This window comes from Varanus komodoensis, unplaced genomic scaffold (assembly GCF_004798865.1).
Source record: "Varanus komodoensis strain SLA01 unplaced genomic scaffold, ASM479886v1 scaffold1, whole genome shotgun sequence".
NCBI classification, from domain to species: Eukaryota; Metazoa; Chordata; class Lepidosauria; order Squamata; family Varanidae; genus Varanus; species Varanus komodoensis.
Window position 1 is genome coordinate 46303058 of NW_025335268.1, and position 6101 is coordinate 46309158.

Here is a 6101-nt window from a genome sequence, read left to right on the forward strand (position 1 = left end):
CAAGGTTCCTTCTGTAGCAGCAGCGGTATAACATGTTCCGACAGTGTCAGCTATTGGGTAGTATAGAAATAAAGATGTAAATGCTGTAAGAAGTAGCATGTTGTTCTACCACTGCCTGGTGTGGCAGATGCAATGGCTTGTTCACAAGAGGCTTTGCTGGGTGGAGAGGATGTTGGCTTACTTCTGAGCATGGCTAATAGCACTTTTCATTTCCTCCCATGGAAAGAAGAGCCCAGAGAGTGACCACATCTTGGTTGGTTGGCTGCAAACAGTCAGCGTGTGCTCTGGGCTTATGGTATTGATTGATTTTATTTCTGTACCCCTTAAAAGCCAAACTTCTCTGGGTGAGTTACAACACCACACAAAATACAAAGAGAATATAATATAAAAATGAAAATGAGCATACAACATCATAAAATTATGTAATAAAATATAACCAGATCTAAAAACAGATTTAATGACTACAGTCTGACATAAGACTTAAGGCCTGTCTGACATAACGCTCCAATGTACTATTTAGGGCTGATTAAATTCCCCATCAAACTATGAAAGTGCTGCTTTGAGGGAGTGCATCCCAATCCAGAACAAGTTAAGCACCCTCCATCTACCCACAAACAGTAGATGCTACTCACAAACAGTCTTGTCTGGATTGAGCTTCATCCTGTGAGCGCACATCCTGTCCATTGTTGCAGCCAGGAACAAGCTTAGCATATCCACAGCTTTACCTGCTGAGGATGAAAAGGTAAAAGACGCATGTGTGTCAACAGTGTATCAGTGGCACTGCAGTCTAAAACTCCAGATGACCCCACTCAGCTGTTCCATATCGATGTTAGAGAGCTTGGGGGACAAGATCAACCAGACTGGAAAATACAAAGGGCTGAGCACTATTCCGCAAACACTGCGTTCTGCTGCTGACCCTCCAATGCAGTCGCTCCCACTCCCAACCCAGAGAGCCACCCCAGAAATGTCCCATGAGTGACCAAACTGAAAGTTGCTGAGAGATCCAGGGTCATGCTCCCCTTGGCTCTCTCCTGACAGAGGCCATCATTCAGGGTGATCGGTGCTGTTTCTGTGCCAAAACCTGTGCCTGAACCGTGAATGAATGGATCCACACAGTCAGTCTCAGCATCTGTAGCTGGTCTGATGAGGCTGGTGATCTGAGTCTCATAATCTTCCCCAAAAGGTTCTTAGCGAAGCAGTGCGGACTTGGTTCTGTTCGTTTGTCCCTCTGTTTGTTTTGTCATTCAGTGCAGCCAGAGCCCTTTCTAGTTCCTTCCACATTAGGATCTCAGCTACACATGAATAATGTTGATGGCTCAGCTTTTCACTCAGTGTGTCATATGAATGGGTTCCCTCCAGGGACTGGGTTACATATGCCCTGCTTTTCTGTGCAATGCTAATGGCAAAAGAATGGATTTTGTTCGGAACGTGACTGTGTCGATTTTAAGAAAAGTAATCCATTCTTATTGTTGGGTGAGGAAAAGACCACAACTTTCAAAGTAACATGGGCACAAATATCCTCAATATATACAGAGAAAATGCGTTTATAACTATGAACATGCCTTTGAATTGGACTTGAATTGAAAAGCCATGTGAAATAATGAGATCACAAAGGCTGCAGAATCAAATGATTATGAATCAAATAAACAGCTGCATCTGGTTTATTTTGATGCCTCCTCTTCACTTGACTGCTGATCTCCTCACTTTGCTTATCCACTGCTTAATTTCACCAGAAGGCTGCTGCTGTCGAATCCTGCAATCTGTTCAGCAACTGATGCTGGGTGGATGCTACACTCAGTGGCCAAGCAGCTGCCACTGGAAATGTATAAGCAGAACAAGACGCGACAGCAGCTTCCCAACCAAGTTCCCCAGCAACTGGTGTGCATGAGCAAACTGCCTCTGATACTGGAGGAAGCCCTTTTCTGGAATCAGAATCTCTTACACGAAAGCATATTAGTGCGGAAAGTACATGTTGTGACTCTGAGCTGCTTCAGCCTGCTCCAGGCCAGGACTTTGCCTGCATTGTGCTGAACTTTAGAGCAACACTGATGACCTGGATTTAGGATGGTTAGTAAAGGCACACCAAAAGTCACATGGAGCATGTGCACCTGACTTCTTTAGATTTGCTCACAGATGAAAGGCCTTGAGTGATTGTAAGGACAGAGCCCCAGGTCTCTATTACTGCCATGTGAGTTTGACTGAAGTGATCCCCAATGTTTTGTCATGCTTAAATTTTGCACGGTGTGGATGCTGCCACAAAAGAGATGCCATGGGTGCACACTGCCCATTCTCAAAATGGCTGCCATAGTGGCTGTTACCAGGAACAAAACACCCATTACCCAGATGGCAAACTGGTGAGGCTATGAGAAAAGTAACATGCCCAAGAACCTAAGGATAAGGCAGAGGTGTGGCCTGACCTCTATAAGACAAAACTTTCTTTTGAATCCAGTTTTCTGTTCCAGCAGCTGTTTTTGCAAAAGGGAAGATGGTGAAGATCAGGACCAGGCAAGATGTCCAATTAATGCAGATCAGATACTCTTTTCACAGAGAGCAAACTGGTGAGGCTCAGAGAAACAGGCACACAACAGGCAAAATACAGAAGAAAGCAAGTAAACTCATACACAAGCAAAACACACACACCTGGTACAAGCAAAATACTCTCTCTCTGTCATCCTCTCAAGCCTTCTAAGATGCCCTTTGCACCCTCAACTCTAGTGGATATGCCCTAGACCAGTGGTGGTGAACCTATGGCATGTGTGCCGCAGCGGGCACGCAGAGCCCTCTCGGTTGGCACGTGAGCCAAGTCGCCCCAGCAGCCGAGCATCGGAGAGCAGTGCACACAGGGGCCATGCGGATGCTTGGGAAGGAGTAGCGGCGCCAGGTGATGACGTCATGAGCCACGACTCATCCAAGCATTCGCATGGCCAGTCAGTGTGCTGCCAAGGATTTATATATATTTGCTTGGACTGGCTGTGAGTTGCTTTTTCTAAACTAAAACCTCAGTATTCAGGTTTTATTGCAGTGTTGGCACTTTGCGATAAAATAAGTGGGTTTTAGATTGCAGTTTGGGCATTCGGTCTTGTTCTCCATTGCTGCTCTAGACCTTTGGCTTACCCCTCCCCTCCCTCCCTCCCCCCCTGCTTTTTTTGCTGGGCATGCATCAAAATGTAGTGCTGGGCTCTAGCCATGCCCCATTTCTAGTTTTTAAGAATGCCTTGGGAGTCCACTTGGATGGTGCTTGAGGTCAGCAGGTAGTTTTACAACCTTCCCCACCAGTCTTCAGCTAAAGAAAAACCTTTAAAACCATGATGATGACCACGACTACGATGACGACAATGCCAGGGAGTCCAGAGGATGCGTGAAAAATGTCTACAGGTACATTAGTGACCAGAGGCAACCCACTGGGGTCCCACACCTCAATACACATTGTTGCATTTGCAGTGAGGCTGGTAGACAAATATATTCATCCCATGTTCTGATGCATTCTTACAGCTGAAGGTGGAAGTATGACCCAACCCCTAAACTCAGGCAATTCGAGGGTTCTTCAAAAAGTTTCCTCACTTTTTAAAACTCTATTTATTAAGAATTCAAAAACAAATTACATCACTTTTCTGCATAGTCACCTTCCTTTGTGATGCATCTTTCCCAACGTCATACCAACTTTTTAAAGCCATCAGCAAAAAACATATAACATATATTTATAAAATATAAAAGTGCAGAAACTTTTTGAAGACCCTTCATATATGGGTCTAGCAGAATGCCTGTTACTCTGGTGGGCAAATGTATGTAGAGAATGGATGTGCACATTAACTGGCTTATTTTTTGAGTTTGACAAGTGAGACTTTCCTCTGGGTGTGAGGCTGTCTTTCCACCTGTCTGAGACTAGTGGCAACCAGAAAGAGGGACTTTTCAGTGGCTCACCTGGCTACCACTGGCCATCTTGATAGGCCTTTCAAGCTGTGGCACTTGTAATTGCTGATAGCTATTTTTCTATCATCTGCTTCTATTTATATTATATTTATATCCCACCTTTTTCCTTTCAAGGAACTCAAGGCAGCTTACATAATTCTCCTCTTCCTCTCAGTCTTATCTTCCCAACAACAACCCTGTGAGGTAGGTTGGGCTGAGAGTCTGTGACTGGCCCCAAGTCACCCAGTTGGCTGCATGGCTGAGTGGAGACTAGAACCCAGATTGCCTGAGTCCCAGCCCAGCACTATCAACCACCACACCAGACTGGCTCTCATTTTTTAAATTCCAGCTTGCATCGTTTTATTGTTGGTGTTGTTATTGACTTCCCTGGGAATCACTTGGTTCAGTGCTTTTGTGTTTGTGAGAGAGAGAGGGAGAGAGAATTTGTGTGACCAGTGATGCAATGAGTTAACTTTACAGCCTAGACTTCATGGTCTTATGGAGGACCCTTTCAGATGACCATGTGCACTACTTGCAGGAGGAAGTTTTCTTCCCTGCAGCCACCATGTCATGCTTTAAAGCTGCTTCTATGTGGTGCTAAAGCTGGAGCATCAAAACCATTTGCCATCTAAAGCAACCTCTGAACATTTGCTGTTTTGCTGTTTAAATTCACTTAAATCATGGCACCATCATATCCAGACACAGAAACTTCTGTATAGCCTTAAGTGCTTCATCTTGCCTAGTTTTGGAAGCTAAGCAAGGTCAGGTTGAAATCTGGATGGGAGTCTTTAATGTTGTGAATCACCCAGAGGGCTTTGGCTATAGGTGGTATAGAAATGTAATATAATAACAGCCACAGTTACAAATGATGTTTGCGTCTGATTCCTCATCAGCTGCCACTCTCTGGGTGCTCCTGTGGGACCTGGACTATGATCCCAAGGTCCAGTCCTAGCAACTACTGCATGCAACCATGGTGTGCATCGACCTGTAAAAATGCTGCATGCAGGGATAGGATGGTGTCTTGTGTACTCGTCTCGCTTACATTTCTGGAAGTATTTGCAGATACAAATGCAACCTCACAAGAGGTGACTGGGGCCTTGCTTACACAATCACTGCACTCCCTGTGGTTTATTTACAATGCTGCTTCCACCCCCAGCTCTAGAGGATGCTCTGCAAAACCTCCAGGGTACCCTTTCCTTTTTTGCTAGGCTAGGCACACTTCAGAATATGTTGCTGGGCACCTAGCATATTCAAGCCTGCTTTCTTGTCTCGGCCTGGCAAGGGTAGGTTGCTACCAGGTTTGTTTTAACAAGATTTGTTTCTTCAATTTGACCATGCCAACTACCCACCCTTGCTGGATTCAGACGACATGGCAAGCTGCAGCCATGCCTCGAATATTCAAAATGGCACCTCCCATGGGTGCAACTTCTGTGGGTGCCATTTTGAATATTTGAGTCGCAACTGCAGCTTAGAAAAGCCACAGTGGGCTGCTTGATTGTGCACACCACAAGAGCACAGGACGGGCACCGTGGAAGTAGCATCTTTCTCAAATCAGGTCTCCTGTCTGCAGATGAAGCACACCCATCTTCCTCTCACGTTGGGGGTTCTGCTTTCTTTTGACAGAGCATGTGGCACAGATGATCAAAAGCCTGTTTTAGAAACTGCCCAGGTTTGAACCACCACCCTCCCTGCGTTCCTCCTTTCGTGCTCATTCGTAGCGGCACAAGCGGTGTAAATTGGGGTCCTGCAAGAGCGGGGCCTTCACAGCCCCTTCCAACTCGGTGAAGAACCAAGGCGAGCTCTTCGGAACTTGCTCAGTGCCCCCCTTTTGCTGCTTCAGCATCTGCTTTACGTTCTTTTTGCAGAGGAACAAGGGACCGAAAAAGGCGAGTAAAGAGGGAGCGAGAAGCAGGCGAAGCACGGCACCGAGCGCGTCCCGGCGCCGCAGGAGAGCGCGAGCGCGGGCTCCCGCGCGCCGCTCAGCGCTGCGCAGCCGCGCCGTCTCCGCCGATTGGCTCGGTGGCGGAGACAATGCTCCGCAGCATACGCCTCCCCGCTCGCTCGCGATAGGCTGCCCCGGAATAGCAACAGCCTGTGTCACCGCCGAGGGCCAAGCCTGCCAAAACAGAAAGAAAAGTTGTGGACCTCTCGGAAACTTTCAGAGCTGGCTCCGCTCGCGCAGCGCGTTGCCA